Raw genomic sequence first — 18,859 nt, 5'->3', positions numbered from 1 at the left:
ATATCCTCCTCTCCTCTTCCTCCGCCTTTCCTCCTCCTTCCCTTTCTTCCCCTCCCTCCTCCTCCCCCTCTCCTCCTCACTTCTTCCTCCTTATCTTCCTCCTCTCTTTCTCCTCCTTTTCCTCTTCCTCATCCTCCTCTTCCTTTTCTTCCTCTATTTTTTTCTTCCTCTTCCTCCTTCTCTTCATCCTCCTCTTCTTGCTGCTCCTCCTCCATCCTCCCTTTCCACCTCCTTCTCTTCCCTCTTCTCCTCTTCTTCCTCCTCCTTCTCTTGCTCTTCTCTATTTTGTTGTCTCTTCTTTTTCTTTTTCCTCTCAGCTAACCTCATTTCATGATGACTTAAAAACGATCTTTTTGTAGAAAACTGTAATCCATATATTCATCTTTCATTTTTATTCTGAGATTTAGTTCTACATCTCTAGCTGCCCATTGGAGATGTATGTTTGGATGTCTCATTGGCATCTCAAACTTTGTATTTTTATGATTTCTCTGACTTCCCTTTTCTTTTCTTTCTTTCTTTCTTTCTTTCTTTTTTTTTTTTTTTGCTAAGAGATCACTATTTTGTTAATCAATCAGGTTCAGTTAGATGTCATTCTTAATTCTTTGCACTCTTATAGAGACCACAGGTAACCATTGGCCCTGTCTTTTTATTTTGATCTATAATATCTCTCATCTTCACTTCCTCCCTTTTCATACAATAGCCAATCTTATTCAGGCTCTCATTACCTCTTGCTTGGACTATTCTAATAACATTCTAATTATTTGCCTTTTCTCTCTAATCCATCTTCTATACAGTTCCAAGAATGATAATACATAAATATGACCATGTCATTTCCTTGCTTAAGGAACTTTAGTGATTCCTTCATTACTTTGGCTCTATAATTCAAATTCCTGTTTGGCATTTTATGCATTTCACAGCATGACCTGTGTCAGCCATTTTAACCATACTGACCCACATACTATTTTCTATGCCTGAAATGTTTCCCTCTCATCCTCACCTCTTGGAACTTTTAGCTTCCTTAAAACTCAATGTGTTAAGATCTTCAAGAAGACTCCCTGCCCACCCCATTATCTCAGTTGTTAATGACCTTCTCGAAATGACTTTGTATTTATTTTGTATTTTTACTATGTTTACTTATCCCTCCCTCTCCTCCAGGAGAATGTGAGTTCCTCAAGACTAGGGAATAACTCACTTCTATATTTCTATATCTACTTCATAGTATATAGAAAATGCTAAGTAAATGCTTATTGATTAAGTAATGTGAAATATGTTATTACTGACTGGCATAACACAAAAATACATGCTAATTGTCTGTACAACATACTATTGATAGTCATGCACATCAGTATGTGAGATTTTATGTCTGAGGATTGGAAGGACTATTGAAGATAACCTAGACTTACTCCATTATTTTACAGATGAAGAGCCTGAGGCCTAGAAAGGTTAAATAATTCTGTATAATCGGAGAGAAAGTGAAGTTCCTCTCCTGTCCACTTATAAATATATGGCATAGTGATGTAGTGAGTTCAAGAATTAGAATGGCTGGATGCTCTAGATAATTCCACCAGAGGTAGTGATCCAGTGGATCAGCATTCAGCTGACTGTGCTTAGTCTATTTCTGCAGGGACCTGGGCAACAAGGCAGAGGATTGGTTGAGAAAGTGACAAATCCTGTGACTTCCTTCAGTAGCAACAAATGTTACAGGTCTTGTCTTTCTGTCACCCATTAGTATCCTGGTGAAAGAGGTAGGAGGAGAGTATATTTTTCTGAGGAAGGAAAGCAATTCTTTTTCTCCTATTGAATTGGTGTTATGAGATAAGAATGCTAGACTCTGCTCAATTACTGGCTTAGTTTGGCATTTATTTAACCTTTTTTGTACTTTAGTATATCTATTTGTAAAATGAGCAGGGGAAATAAGCCTTACTTCACTCACAGGGTTATGAGGATGAAATGAGACAGCATAAATGAAATTGTTTGGGGAGGAAAAGGTGTTATAAATGAAAGGTATGATTATCATTATTATCATCATTATTACTGTAATACTTAAGTTAAAATCTCCTTGGAAAGAAAGCTCTTGTTTGAAATAAAACAAATAAAATATCTTCATAAATCATGCAAAGTGGAGTTACCTCTACTTTTTGGCTGTGTGACAAAAATATGTAATTGTTCTTTTTATATTTATTCCTGACAAATTGAAGGTAAACAAAGCCCACCATAAGGAAAATCTTGAAAATCTTGATTCCTCTCATTTGTTGGGCATCGTTTTGTTCATGCTTTACTGATGACTCTTTTTCGGCATACACTTAAAGCTCTCCTGTTTTCTGACAATCTTTTCCCATCTACAGAAGGAAACAATAGAAGTCTTTTACAACTATGAATTGGTTAGCCCCATTTTGATTGTAATTTACTCCAGCTAAATTTTTATCTCAATTAGGCTTTTGTTTTTTTAAGCCTTTTACTGCTAATTATTATATGAAAGGCTCTTTTTCAATTAGTTGATAAACATTTATTAACTGCCTACTATGTGCCAGGCACTGTGATAAGCAATGAGGATAGAAATATAGCAAAGAAAGACAATCTTTCAAGGAACTTATAAGAGAGAAGACAACACACAAAAGCAAGATGAAATGAGGGATAGGGTGCAGGAAAGAGAATGGGGAGATAGGAGGCAGACCACAGGTACATAATGTACTATAGTTCAAAGATATATATATATATATATATATATATATATATATATATATATATATGCATATGTATGTATGTATATATATATGTATATGTATGTATGTATATCAGAAATGAAGAGATATCTAGCTTCACAGCTCTTTTTAAATGGAATCTTTGGGAGATGCTCTTTTTTCTACCATTAATTCTCCAATTAAGTGGGCAGATTCATGACAGTTCTCATGATGTGTGAGTAGCAAGAGTGATACAATCTCACAGTATGATGAGTTTCCTGATGATACAATTCCACAGTGTATGATGGAGTCCATTCCAAAAAAAGTGCAACCAGATAGGGGATAAAGGAACAAGAAAATACTTTAAAAACTTAGAAATCTCTCTCTATCTCTCTCTCTTTTTAAATTTAATAGCCTTTTATTTACAGGTTATATGTATGGGTAACTTTATAGCATTGACAATTGCCAAACCTCTTGTTCCAATTCTTCCCCTCCTTCTCCCCACCCCTTACCCCAGATGGCAGGATGACCAGTAGATGTTAAATATATTAAAATATAAATTAGATACACAATAAGTACACATGACCAAACCGTTATTTTGCTGTACAAAAAGAATCAGACTCTGAAATATTGTACAATTAGCCTGTGAAGGAAATCCAAAATGCAGGTGGGCAAAAATATAGGGATTGGGAATTCAATGTAATGGTTTTTAGTCATCTCCCAGAGTTCTTTCACTGGGTGTAGCTGGTTCAGTTCATTACTGCTCTACTGGAAATGATTTGGTTGATCTCACTGCTGAGGATGGCCAGGTCCATCAGAATTGGTCATCATATAGTACTGTTGTTGAAGTATATAATGATCTCTTGGCCCTGCTCGAGAAACTTAGAAATCTCTTAAAATCACACTGTTTTGACCTAGATAGCTCTGACTGCTTTCTGTCTAGTAGGCCACTATTCCTCCATAATATCAAAATATAAACTGAACCTCAGTACTGTGAGATATCCTATAACTTTAGTTACAAAAGAATGCCAAAAAAGAGAGGAACGTATACTAAGAATCATACAGCTTTTAAATTATCCTTAAGTATTCTTTTTACAAGGTAAACCTGTTAAGGTTAGTTCCTGTTATGTTTTTACATCCCCAGCACCTAGAATAGTGTTATGTACACATTGTTGTTATTCAGTCATTTTCGTCATGTCTGACTCTTTGCGGCTCTTTGTAAGTCTTGGCAAAGATACTGGGATAATTTTACCATTTCCTTCTCTAGCTTATTTTACAAATAAGGAAATGGAGACAAACAAGGTTAAGTGAGTTGTCCATACTCATATAGCTAATAAATGTGTAAAGCCAGATTTGAACTCAGGAAGATGTCTTCCTGATGCCAGACCCTGTACTCTATCCACTGCTTCATTTAGCTGTTATGTACATATAAAGCACATACAAATGTTTGTTGCACTGAATTAAATAGCAATTTATATTCTTAGTGTGAAAACTTTGTCTAGTCACCAAAGGAGAGATGTGCTTCCCCCAAAATTGGAGCACATTAGTATTGACATCCACAATATAAATGAAATAATAAGACAAAAAAGTTACATCTAAAATGAAGGATGGATGACAGGTTCTCCTCCTTTGAGAAGCAGATAAAGGAGTTGGCATGATTAGTTTAACCTTGCAATTAAGGGCAATGAGAAACACCATTTTATGTGATAGTCATTCATCTTGATTGTAGTGCTCATGATGAGAATGAACAAAATGACCATCATGAAAATAATTACAGTTTGTCAACCAAATATCTAGCAGATTAATAATTAATTAATTTCTAGCAGAGGCATTATCTGGTAAATTTGATAAGATCTTCTAAACAAAATTAACATAATTTGGCTTTTGTTTACTTCCATGTAAAGGGGGCAGAAGAGAAATACCCTATAAAATATGGTTTAGGATTAATATATGAAAGAGGTAAAAAAAAATGTAGATTCCTTTATTTGGAGTACTTTATTAAAAAAGTAAACTTTACTTCAAGGTTTGCAAAGTACTTTACATTGATGTAAACCTCATAGCAGCTCTGTGAAGTAGACACCATAGGCAATGTTTTCTTTATTTCACAGATGTAGAAACTGAACCTTAGAAAATAAATGATTTGTCTGTGATCATGCAGCTTTTAGTCAGAAGCAATATTCAAATCCACATCTAATTACACATCCCATCCATGTTTCCACTTCAAAAAGTGAACTGAACAAAATTATAGCGATAAAACAACTTTTAACATGGGATCCATTTCAGAATCACATCATGTGTATTAAGTTCATTTGCTGGTTAGAAAAAAGGTCAAAATCAAACAACAAATAACAAGAAATGATGAATTTGTAAAGATTCTCCATATAGATGTAACTCCAATTCATCTTATTTAAACTAGCTGTTGACTTTGAAAAAGTTAAAAGCAAACAAATATGTTATTGTAATTTAGAATAGTTTTTTTCTCCATGCAGATTTGTTGTTTAATTGGTTTTTGAGAATTCTAAGCTTAGAAATACTCTTTATAGATATCTATCAATTTATCTATGTCCAGGTCACTGAAAGGTTAAGTGACTTTACAAAAGTCACATAGATAGTATTTATAACACAGCTCTGTGAGACAAAGCTCTATGATAACCCCCAAAAAAGGAGTCTACCTTGTGAGCATTCTATCCATTTTGGCTATTTATGAATCTCAATCCTCCTCCACTGCATTGTCTCACTCCAACTCAGTTGATTCCTTCCATTATGCTCCAAGACCTGGATATTAAGGAGAATGACAGAATTTACAGTAAATTCTAGATAGAATGATAAAGAATTTAATGTCATTTGGGTGGGGGAGGGGGAAGAATAGATAAATTTCAGTAGCTGGCAGGAAGACATCTAAAGTAAAGGGGAGTAAGTTTATTATGGAACAGGAATCCCAGCAAGTATGATGGAAGAGACAAAAAGATCTGGCATATAATAATGTGGGATTAAAGTTGAAGTAGACAGGGATGAGACAATGAGAAATGGGATTTGGAAAGAGAAGTGGTTTACTCTGAGAAAGCCAGGTTTTTAGTATCAATAAGATTGAGAAAGTAAGAGGGAGTAGGAGTCTGTCAGCTCTAGAGGTTAGTCTAGGTAAGGTTTCAGTAAATGGGAGTATACATTCAACAACTTGTGGCAGTTGAATATTGTCCTATGTCCTTTGCTTTTCTAATATCACTTTCCAAGTTGGTCCTTTAAATTGATGGCTGCTAAATAGTGTGATTTTTCTGTACTTGATCTTTTTTTTTTAATTATTTTTTTTCTTTCATTCATTTATTTTATTTATTTTTAGTTTAGCCTGGAAGCTCTGGATTTTGGTTGTAATGTTTCTAAAAAGTTTTGTTTTGCAGTTTCTTTTAGGAAGTGATCAGTGCATCCTTTCTATTTCTGCTTTTCCTTCTGGTTCTAATAAATGTGGATCATTTTGTTTTTAAAGACTTTTTTGAAAATATCTATGCTTAAAGTTTTAGGTCTTTCCTCATTTATGCTTTGTTTTCTAGGTTTATGTGATAGTGATTCATCTTGATTGTAGTGCTCATGATGAGAATGAACAAAATGACCATCATGAAAATAATTGATTTTGCTTTAAGATACTTTATATTTTGTTCTATATTTTAACTTTCTTTTAATATTTCATTGGTTTCTATTTGGTTCATTCTTATTTTTGTGAATTTATTGATTTAAAAAGCTTTTATATTTCTACTGCCATGCTCTTAATTCCTTTTCCAATTCTTTCTTGCATTTTTTCTGTTATTTTTTTTGTTATACACATATATTAACTTTTTCAATACGCATTTTTTTTGAATCATATTGAAAGAAAAAAAAATCAGAAGAAATATTTTCCTGTGGAAAGAAAAAAAATCAGAAAAAAGAAATGAATATGACATGTGTTGATTTGCATTCAATTTCCATAGTTCTCTTTCTGCATACAGATGGCATCTTCTATCCATAATCTATTTGGATTACCTTGGATCACTGAATTGTTGAGAAGAACCAAGTTTTTTATAGTTGATCATCACACATTCTTGCTCCTTTCTATTATAAAATGTATTTCTGGTGCTGTTTGTTTCTCTTAGCATCAGTTTATGTAAATATTTTCTGGCCTTTCTAAAATCAGCTTGTTCATCAATTTTTATAAAATAATAATATTTCATTACCTTCATATGCTATAAAGGGCTGAAACTCTTGAGTCGATGTATTGAAGTCAGGACAGTCAAGCACTTGAGGCTAACAACCAATTGAACAATACTCTATGGGCATAAGCTTGGAAAATGGCCTTCTCACTATCCTGTGCTGGCTCAATGATTGGTGTATACAGAGGATTATAGGAGGGACTAGGGGGTGGAGTAAGACTAACCAGAGTTGAGGAAGAAGGCGGTTGTGGAGATTCGGCTTCCATCCTGTTCACTTCTATCCCTAAAGACCAAGAATAAAGACCAAGGACTTTTGCTTATCCTGACTCTGGCTGATTCTAAGGTATCCTGGGTGCTAGCACGGTCATCACAATATGCCACAACTTGTCTAGCCATTCTCCAATCGATGTTAATCTACTCATTTTCCAATTATTTGCTACCACAAAAAAGAGCTGCTACAAACAATTTTTGCACATATGGGTCCTTTTCTGTCTTTTATGATTTTCTTGGGGATACAGACTCAGTAATGGCACTGCTGGGTCCAAGGGAATGCACAGTTTTATAGTCCTTTGGGCATAGGTCCAAATTGCTCTCCAGAATGGTTGGATCATTTCACAACTCCCCATGCATTAGTGTCCCAGCTTTTTCACATCCCCTCCAACATTTATAATTATCTTTTCCTGTCATCTTAGACAATATGAAAGGTATGAGATGGTACCTCATGCAGTTTTAATTTGCATCTCTCTAATCAATAGTTATTTAGAACATTTTTTTCATATAATTGTCGATGGTTTTAATTTCTTCAATTGAAAATTATCTATTCATATCCTTTCATTTATAATTTCTGCCATTGTTTTTATTTTTTTCTTTTTTCCCTTTAATAATAACATTTCACTTATGAAATCCTTTAAACTTTTTTTTAAAAGCATCATTTCTTTTAACATTTCTAGTTAAATCTTTGCTTATTTTGGGCCTTTGCCTATTTTGAAGTCATTTATTTCTTCTGGGTTTTTGTCTTGAAGATCCCTGTCAGCATAATAATATTTTATTGTGCGAATTTTTTAGTTTGATAAATTTTCTGTCCTACTTCCTGACTTTAGATGATATTAAGGTTGGGCTCTGCACATTTCTGGAAGGGAAGGTCTGGACTTATCCTATTGATGATTCCTTGGAGTATTGGTTCTAAGATTTCCAGAACAGCTCAGTCTTGATGCCTGTATATTTTCTCCACTTTCAGAGTGTTCTAGGCCAGTCAAGAATCTCAGTGACTTCTTTATCTAAGTCTTGATAATTCCTCACCTGGATTTGGGTCTGAATATAACATTAGGTTGCTCTTAGACTCAGTCTCTATCAGCCATCTGAGAAATTCTTCTGTTTCAACATGATATAACTTCAGATTCTCTTTTGGTATGGGATTCCTGAACTTCTTGATAGGCTTCAGATTAGACTAGAAGCTGGTATTAAAATTGCTTTACTACTCAGGTCTGTGGAACATGACTGATGCTTAATTCTGAATTTGATTTTGTTTTGGTTCATGGCATAGAACTTACTACTTAATAGTTCTTACTCTGAAACACATCTCTGGTTCAAGGATATCTTCTCTTTTAACTTTGTATCTGTGATATGGAAATAGGTAATGGATGACAAAACCAAATCTCTAAATTCTTGCTATGGTGCTCTGGTAAGGATATGGTTCTTTCTCTTGCTTTGAGGTCAGCCTTTCCCTGGGCTTTGGAATGTTCTTGCATGGCTTGGTTCTAGCCTGACCCAATTCTCAATATCTACAGTCCTCTCTGTCTCCCTATGTCTTTTTCCACTCAAGAATTTAAAAAGAGAGAGGACTGAATTGGCTTTGTGAACTTCACAGTGCTTTGAAAAGCTTCCTAGCTTGTCTCTTAAACAAAATCCCCGATGTTCCTTCAGTGATGCTTTATGGCTGCAAGTTTTGGAATTGCCTCAGTTTGTGGAGAATTATAGCTGAAAGTCATTTTGAGGTGAAGAAGCATACAGGGTGTGTGAGCAGGCTGCAACAGATTTCAAACCAAGAATTGTTCAAGGGAAACAGTGTTAGAGGATGATATCTGAAAAATGTACAACCAAGAGAGAAATGTGTGTTATTTATGTGGTAAAAGTATCAGCTAATTGATGAATATCCTATTTGTTCAATTGTCATCCATGAATTGTCAAGATATCTAGAGGAACACCATCAACTTTAGGTGTACTTTCTGTGGAAAAATTTGGGGAGAACATAGTGGTTTGTGATATGATTCCTTGGAGGAATTACCCACTTTGATGGAATCAGTTTTGTTGAAATACATGAAATATTATATTTAATGCTGAGGCTACAAAGATAAAAAAAACCCTGAGAGATTCTTTCCTTGGCTATCTTAAGTTTACTGGGATTGGGGGTGGGAATCTAAGTTAGAGAAGTAAATAATTTGGAGAGAAATTGGACCTTGAGAAATCAGAAAAGACTTCCTGCCAGAGATGACACCTGATCTGAATTATCTTTAAATTTTCTTTTAAATATCCCTTAAAATCTCACCTTCTACAAAATGTTTCCTGGTCCCCCTTAAGGCTAAGCAATGTCCTCCCCCTGAAACTACTTCCAATTTATCTGGAGTATATCTTGTTTGTAAGTAGTTATTTGCATGCTTTCAATAATTTGTTTGGCAAATCCTTGAAGCAGGGACTCTTGTCTTTTTTTTTTTTTTATCTCTAATACTTAATATTTTGTTACTAAAGAGAGAATAACCATTCATTTATCTGCCACCCCAGGACAAAGTCATATGACTCCATTATAATTCTTACCTCTGGTTAGGATGTTTCTGACCAAGTATATTGTTATAAAGTGTCTCTTTCTTTGTTTCTTTCTTTCAGATTCAAACTCTTTAAAATTTATCTTTAATGATAATTGCTTTTTATTTTTCAAAATACATAGAAAAATGGCTTTCAACATTCACCCTTGCAAAACCCTGTTCCAGATTTTTCTCCTTCTTATCTCCTGTCCCCTAGACAGAAAATAATCCAATATAAATTAAATATGTGTAACTCTTCTAAACATATTGCCACAATTATCATGCTGTACAAGAAAAATCAGATCAAAAAAGGAAAAAAAAATAGAAAGAAAAAAACAAGTAAGCAAACAACAACAACAAAAGGTGAAAATACTATGTTGTGATCCACATTAAGTCCTTATAGTCCTCTCTCTGGATGTGGATGTCTTTCTCCATCATGAGACATTAGAATTGCCCTGAATCACCCCATTGTTGAAAAGAACCAAGTCCATTACAGTTGATCATCACATCATCTTCTTGTTTTTATGTACAATGTTTTCTTGGTTTTATTCACTTAATACCAGTTCATATAAGTCTCTCTGGGCCTAAAAAGCATCCTTTTCATTAATACAGTTATTTTACAATAATTGTTATCATTTTCAACAGTATAAGTGATACAGATTATTCTGTTCTCTGAGGTCCTCAAAGATTATTACATTACTTAATCCAGTGATTTCTCCCATCTCTTGTTTTTCTAGATTCTTCTGTATAGCACTTGATACTGTTGACTACTCAATCTTTCCAGGACTTCTTTTTCCATGACATTTATCTAGCCTATTCTATTAAAAGCAATAGCAACGAACTATATCCCACATTTGATGGATGATGAGACTTTGAGTCAGAAAGAAGGAACAAATTCAACTTTTCTTCCTGTATCTACTAACTAAATGATACAGGCAAGTTGCTTAACCTTCCAACCTCACTTTACTTATTATAAAATAGGGATGAAAAACACCTATGTCACTAGACTGTTGGAAGGATCAAATAACATAATATATTTAAAGCATTTGACAAGCTTTAAAGCTAGCTATTATTAATAATGGTTTGTTGATAGCAAAACATTTTCTTCATAACAACCCTGGAAAGAGACTACACTGTTATGGTCTTCCAACTATCTCTCTGATCACTCCTTATCAAATTCTATTTCAGATTCTTATTCTACTCATTCCAACTCTGACCCCATTCCTGCCACACTGAATGTGAGTGTAACTCCATAAAGCCTTCTTTATCTCATACCATGATAGAATGTAAGCTCATCAAGGACAGGAATTTTATTTAGTCTTTGTTTGCATTGTACATACAATAGGGCCTGGAACATAATAATGAGACTTGGCTGATTTGTTTGCTGATCACTTTCATCTCTGATTTTTATGATATGCATAGTTTAAGTGTCACACTGTATGTGATCTTATGGTATGATGTATACTTCTCTCTTTTCCTACCAAAAATGGTACCAAGTTCAATGCTCTTAATATAATATGTAGAATAAATCTTTGAAGTTATTCAATATATTTGTCAACAAAATACTTTGAAATTTGCTAAATATCATCCAACTTTTTAATCTGCTATTCTTGAAACTTTTATAGTAACTATTTAAGATAGATTTTAAAAATTAAATTATTATGTTGTTACAATTGGAAAGCTATTTTTTTTTAAAATTTTGGGAGTGATGGGTAAAATCTTTCTCAAGCTTACCAGTATGGCCAAAATTATTTTAGTTCAATTTTATAGGACATCATTATTTTTCTATGATGAAATGAATATATATTACATTGTTAGAAATCACATGTCCAGTCTAAATAATGTAATAATGAAATGAAATAGACTAATCTGTTATATGTAAATTTGCAATGAAAAGTAAATTGAATGCATAGATAAACAGAAAAATTATCCCTTTCCTCCTTTTATCTATTTTATATACTTATTGGTTTTTGATCATCATCATCATCATCATCTTTTTCATCTTTATTTTCAATTGAATTAAATGAAACCAGTCTCATGATAAGTCACTATTCTACTATTGTTCTTTATTGTTTCAACAATTCCACCAACATGCCGATTAACATAACTTTTATTCAACATTGTACTAGAAATGTTGTCTTTAACAATAAGAGAAGAAAAATAAATTAAAGGAATTAGAATATGCAATGTGGAGATAAAACTATTACTCTTTGCAGATGAGATGATGATATACTTAGAGAATCCAAGAAAATAATCCAAAAACCTACTTAAAACAATTAATAGCTTTAGCAAAGTTGCAGGATATAAAATTAACCCACACAACTCATCAGCATTTCTATATATTACTGATAACACCCATTAGCAAGAGATAGAAAGAGAAATTCCATTTAGAGTAACTGTAGACAAAATAAAATATTTGGTTATCTACCTGCCAAGACAAACCCAGGAACTATATGAACACAATTACAAAATACTTCCCACACAAATAAAGTCAGATCTAAACAATTGAAAAGATATTAGTTGCTCATGAGTAGATTAAGCTAATATCATATAAATGACAATTCTGTTTAAATTGGTCTACTTGTTAAGTGTCATGCCAATCAAACTACCAAAAATTATTTTATAGAGCTAGAAAAAATAACAAAATTTATCTGGAAGAACAAAAGGTCAAAAATATCAAGGGAATTAATGAAAAAAAAAATACAAAGGATGGTGACTTAACAGTGCTAGACCTAAAACTGTATTATAAAGCAGTGGTCATCAAAACTATTTGATTCTGGCTAAGACATAGAGTGGTGGATCAGTGGAACAGGTTAGATTCACATGAAACAATAATCAATGTCTATAGTAATCTAGTATTTGATGAACTCCCAAACTCCAGCTTCTGGAATAAGAACTCATTATTAGGCAAAAATTGCTGAGAAAAGTGGAAAATAATATGCCAGAAACTTGGCATAGACTTATAGCTCATATCCCATGCCAAAATAAGGTCAAAATGGGTACATGGTTTGTGCATAAAGGATGATACCATAAGTAAATTAAGAAAGTAATGCATAATTTACCTATCATATCTTTGAAGAAAAGAGGAATTTGTGACCTAAGAAGGACTAGAGAACATTATGAAAAGCAAAATGAACAACTTTGATTACATTAAAAATCTTTAGCACAAACAAAGCCAACAGAAAAGAAAGTACAAAGCTGGGGAAATTTTTTACTGTGTTTCTGATAAAGATCTCATTTTTAAAATATATAAAGAACTGTGTCAAATTTATGAGCATAAGTCATTTCCCACTTGACAAATGCTCTATCATTTAGAAAAATGTAAATGTAAATTAAAACAACTTTGAGGTACTATCTCATACCTCTCAGATTGGTTAAGATGATAGGAAATGATAATGATAAATGTTGGAGGGGATATGGGAAAACTGGGATAGCAATGCATTTTTGATGGAGTTATGGAATGATCTAAACATTTTGGAGAGCAATCTGGAACTGCCCAAAGGGCTATAAAAGTATGCATACCTTTTGACCCAGCAGTGCTCCTACTGAGTCTTTAATCCAAAGAAATCATAAAGGAGGGAAAAGGACTCACATGAACAAAAATATTTGTAGCTGCTCTTTTATGTGGAAGCAAAGAATTGGAAAATGAGTAGATGCCCATCAATTGGAGAATGATTGAATAAGTTGTGGTATATGAAGGTAATGGAATATTATTGTTCTATAAAAATAATGAACAAGTTGGTTCCAGAAAGGCCTGGAAAGATTTATACAAACTGATGGTAAGCAAAACAAGCAAAACCAGGATATATTGTACAGATATATTGTACACAGTAACAGTTAAGAATGTGCGATGATCAATTATGAAGGAATCTGTTATTCTCAATGATTCAGTGATGCGAGGCAATCCCAATAGACTTTGGATAGAAAACCCCATCTACATCTAGAAAAAGAACTAAGGAGACTGAAAGCAAATTAATACTCGCTTCTTTTTTTCTTGTCTTTTCCCTCTCCTGTGGCTTTTTCCCTCCTAACATTTTTCTCTCCTTACATGATTCATAAAACAAAATATATTAAAATAGGTTAAAAAAAGAAAAAAAATCCAGTTTATTAAATGTCTATTGTATGTCAGGCATGGAACTATACACTGGGGATACAAATACAAAGGATGAAACAATCCCCATTCTTTATGAGACAACATATTAAAATACAAGTGGACACACACACAAAGTATGTGTGTGTGTGTGTATAGTGTGTGTATATATATGCATGTAAATATATATGCTTGTATATATGTATATCTAGAGGTATACATGTATAGTTTTAGAGGGATGGCATTAAAAATGCAGGCAACTAGTAATGACTTTATACAGAAGATGATGCTTGAGTTGAGACTTAAAAAAAGAGACACTCGGTGAGACAAGGGTAAGGAAAGTGTGAAGGGCAACCCAAAGAACATAGAGATGGAGAATGGAATGTGGTATATGAAGAACAAAGCATAGTCCAATTTGGTTGGATTCCAGAATGTGTAATGAAGAATAATGTCCACTGAGAATAGAAAACAATAGTTTGGGATCAAGTTGCATAGGGCTTAAAAAGCTGAATAAAGAATTTTATATTTATGCTAGAGTAAATAGGAAACCAGTGGATTTGTTTGCCTAAAGATCACATGGTTAGAGTTAGCTGAAGGAAAATGATTTTCACAATAGTTTGTAGGATGGGTCAAAATGGTGGAGAACCAAGGCAGATAGTTCAATTGGGAGGTTTTTAGAATAATGTGACTGAGAGATGATGAGGACCTGACCTAGAGAAGTAACATCTGGATATGATTGCTTTATCTAATTGTATCCATGTGTTGAGCTTTAGGCTTTTATTCTTTAGAATCAATATATTTTTGGAACTACTCCATTCATGGACAAGATGATGGGGATGATATGTGTTTCATTCTGTTGTGACATAGTTTTGATTTCTTCTTCTTCTAGGTCTCTTTATTTTGAGTAATGTTCATACCACAAATTTTGGAAGTTTTGAGTATTTGTTATGGCAACCTATATTAAAAACCTTGCTCTTAAAACTTTTGTTGTTCAATGTTACATTTAAGTGACTTGGGGAAACAATTTTGAATCTGTTAATGCTCTGGTCCTAGTAAAATTTATTTATTGGATTCTCAAAGACATGGGGGCTTGTATTTGTAGGACAAGGAATTGACATATTTTAGTTAAGTGAAAAAAGTGAATTTTTGGTGAATAATTGTGTTCATAGAAACATGTTTTTCTAGTATTTTTGTAGGAATTTTCAACCTTCATTATCATAATTATTGTTATTGGTGTTTTATTCTCATCCCATTCAAAGCTTTCAAAGTCTAGTTATTGAGCAGAGGCAGTCCGTGTGGTTATAATTGAAGCAGCAAATAGGATAAGAGCGATGATTTCTATCTCATTCTGTTTCCATTTAGATTTTATTGGTCTGATCTTTAAACTCTTTTTCAATATATACTGTATGATGACAGTGTTGGGCTCCAGGTTTTGTTAAATTTTTGTTAGAGAAATTTTCAAGTATATTATAATTCATGTTATACTTAAAACACTATATTAAGATTGCTTTTGTCAAGTATTAATTGCTTTAAATATATTCTTCCAATTTAGCTTTGATTTCTGAATGACATCAATTCTCTTAATATTTTTAGTCAAATGTTCATTTTGGTATCTTTATGCTGATGTGACTTGCCTGCCAGAGATCAAGATATTTGTAGGTAGCATCTTTATTAATTGGCTCAATAAGATTTCTGAATTCAAGCTTATAGAATTTAGTTTCTACCTATCTGGGATATAACTTAATAATTTTACACTGAGATGGACAACAGAAGAGGATTCTATAATTTCCCTTTATTGACATAAGCAACTTCATTTTAAAATGGTTCTATTTTGGTTTAAAATGAGCAGTTCCTTCCAACTAAGGTGTTTTCCTTTTTCTTTTATCCTTCATTTGAATCATCTTTTATAGGAACAGTCAAAAGAATGCCTATTCCTAACCCTCAAAAAGAACATTACTTTGAGAATCAGTCATAAACTCATTGTGAACTTACCATGAACAGCAGTTTTCTGTGCCTCCAAATAAATATGGGGAATGCCTCATATTCAGAAACCCATTGCCCCATAGGAACATCCTACTTATTTGTCAACTGATGTTTCACATCGGATTATAGTTATGAGCTGAAATAAAGCCTTTAAAATCCTGTAGTATACGCTGTAAAATGTATAAAAAAAAAAAAAAAACCACAAACCTTACTGAGTACAAACTTCATTTTGATATCAACGAAGAAAGAAATCAAAAGGCTCAGCCTTTTTAATTTTTGGTGGAACCATACAACTTATTAAATTATTTATAAAGAATAACCATTATTAATGTTGGGGAAAAACAAAAAAAAAAGAGTCCTTTAGAGAATAAGTTGTAATATAGTATTGGTTATCATTTTTAGGGGAAGGTCCACTCTGACATGGAAACACTAAAAAATACAGAATATTCCTTTATAATGCTACTTATAGTAATAGAATTTTGTCTGTGTTCATCTTTGGGAGAACTCAGTGGGAGTTTTTCTTTTGGGGTTTGGGACTATAATCTTCCCAGTGTCAATCTAAGACAATCATGCTCTAATGGTCTGTAGTTTCTCATCTTTAATCATCATTTCATTTTTTTTTTCCAAATCTAGCATGATTCTCTCCTCCATTCTCTTACCTTTAATGTGAATAATAATAGCTATCCTACATTAGAAAAGTGTATGGATTAATGAAGCAAATAATTGTAAAGTTCTATAAAAATTGTATCATGCTATTACAAATCAGCTCTAACTTTTCAACTAAAATCATTAGCTCACTTCTGTACAAATTCCACCACTACTTTTCCATGCCAGATGTATTAATCAATATATGATTTTTCTTTCTATCCAAAAGTTCCAATACAAAATGTTAGCCAAGTGCTGACTCTGTAGCTTCCTACAGTCCAATGTGGCAATCTTTCATGTTTTCCCTGTCAACATTAAATATATTTAATATATTTTTTAAAAAGCATATCACAAGCAGTAGTTCAAATGAAGTCACTTGTGTGATTCATTCAGAAGACCTAATATAATTTATTAGGAAACAGAAACATAAAAATCAATATCCTTAAATGTCATTTTGTTGTTACTGTTCAGTCTTGTCCAACTCTGTGACTCAGTGGACTATTGCATGACAATGGTGTCCATGGGGATTTCTTGTTAAAGATACTAGAGTGGTTTGAAATTTTCTTCAGTAGATTTGCCTAGGATCACCCAGATATTAAGTATATGAGACCAGATTTGAACTCGGGTTTTCCTGACTCCAGGCTGGCACTCTACTTCTGTGCCATGTAATGGCCTAAATGCTATTTATCCACTTTAAAAAAATTCAATTCTCCAGGCCTCCACTTTCCTGTCTACAAAAGGAATAGTTTGGATTAGAACAGGGATTCTAAATCTGGACACCCACAGAGATCTGTAATTAAATTTGGTGAAGGGTGTGGTGTCAGTAAACTTGGGCGAGAGATAAATGACATTTTTGCTTCCACTAACCTCTGACAGAGATTTAGCATTATCAGTGTAAACAGCAGAAATTGAGAAGAGCCCCATTGGCTTCCCAAGGCTGTCAAAATGGTCTATGACACAAAATTAAGGACTCTTGGATAAGAGGTTCTTTAAAAGCCCTTCTCAATTGTATGATCATGTAATTTCTTTGAGACTGGATACCTATAGATGAATTTCCTTAAAATCATCCTGAACAGATTTTCAGGGATTTCTGCTGCACAGGAACACTTAAGCATTGTTTTCCAGAGTCTGGAAGAAAAAAAAAAATCAGTATTTTTTTTTTTTTGGAAAAGACACATATAAAATAAGTTGATGTATGAATGTGAGTGTGAGTGTGTGTGTGTGATGATAACTATCTCTACAGTGAAAGAAAGGAAAAAGGAAAAACAAAAGAAATTTACATGTTTCTGTCTCTGTCTCTCTCGGTCTATCTTTGTCTCTTTGTCTCTTTCTCTCTGTCTCCATTTCTATCTCTGTCTCAATTCTCTGCAGAGTATGAGGTCATGATATATGAGCATCAATGAAAGAAATTGGGAATGTTTGGTTTAGAAAAGACATGTTTTAGAGGGGAAATGAGAGCTATCTTCAAATATCAAAAGGACTGCCACTTAGAAGAGGGATTATTATTTAATCTTTCTTAATTCTAGGTACTTTCCTCTCTTGATTATTTCATATTTATCTTGTACATAACTTCTTTGTATATATTTGTTTGCATATTGTCTCCCCTATTACATTTTAAGTTCCTTGAGGACAGGGACTGCCTTTTGACTTTCTTTTGATCCACACCACTGACTGAGTGAATTATTTTTCTTAGTCCTAGACAGCTGATCCGGGAGAAATGGAAGGAGTAGAGAAGATTTTGGCTCAAAATAAGGAAAAACCTTAACTACCACAGCTGTCTAAAAATGGAATGAGATTCCTGTGAATTTCAGTTCCCCAGAGAACTTCAAACAAGTGCTGAATGACCTTCTTCCTTAGGGGACATTGCAAAGAGGATCCTCAGCCAGGCTTGGGTTGGACTAAATAGTTTCTGAAGTTCCTTCAACTCTAAACTTCTGTGAAGCTATGATTTTCCTAAATATTCTTTCTTTCTCTGCCACCCACCTTCATTTCTAGGCTATATGAAGGATTTTCTTTTCTTTTCTTCTTTTTTAAAGGTCCTTCTTTCATACTCTGAGTAAAGCACTAGGTGAGGGAGTTTATTTTTACATTGGAATATGTCTCCAACTTCCTTTACTGATTTTCTTCATACAGTTTCTGATGTTTTCATACTTATTTTGTATTTGCTTTGACATTAGTTTTACCAAGATTTCTCACTCAGACAATGGACAAAAAAAAAAAAAAATCTTTACCATGTCCATGGCTGTTTTTTCTCAGAAAAAATTGAAAGTACAGAGTGATTAAAAAAGATTAAAAATTTTAATATGTATAGATGTACAAATTATAGAAGCACACAGTAAATTGTGTACAAAACTGGAGTTTTATTGTTTTAAAGCAATACAATTTAAGTTTTTGGACCATACAACCACTGTGCTTTGTGAGGTCTTTTTCAAACTGGTTTTCAGCTGTGGCATAGTAATTTGTGAAAAAAAAATATTTGTGAGG

At 33.3% G+C, this 18,859-nt stretch overlaps 1 long non-coding RNA gene across 1 annotated transcript; it reads right to left on the bottom strand.

The window, feature by feature from the left end:
- Positions 1-1,867: 1,867 nt before the first annotated feature.
- On the bottom strand, positions 1,868-9,752 carry LOC116423564. Its single transcript, XR_004234181.1, has 3 exons — positions 9,671-9,752; positions 5,354-5,456; positions 1,868-2,339 (listed from the first exon to the last, which is right to left on the bottom strand). It is a non-coding gene; the product is annotated as an uncharacterized LOC116423564 (long non-coding RNA).
- Positions 9,753-18,859: the final 9,107 nt, after the last annotated feature.

Source organism: Sarcophilus harrisii, chromosome 4 (assembly GCF_902635505.1).
Source record: "Sarcophilus harrisii chromosome 4, mSarHar1.11, whole genome shotgun sequence".
NCBI classification, from domain to species: domain Eukaryota; kingdom Metazoa; phylum Chordata; class Mammalia; order Dasyuromorphia; family Dasyuridae; genus Sarcophilus; species Sarcophilus harrisii.
The sequence above is the reverse complement of the archived record's forward strand: the minus strand, read 5'-3'. Positions and strand labels throughout refer to the sequence as shown.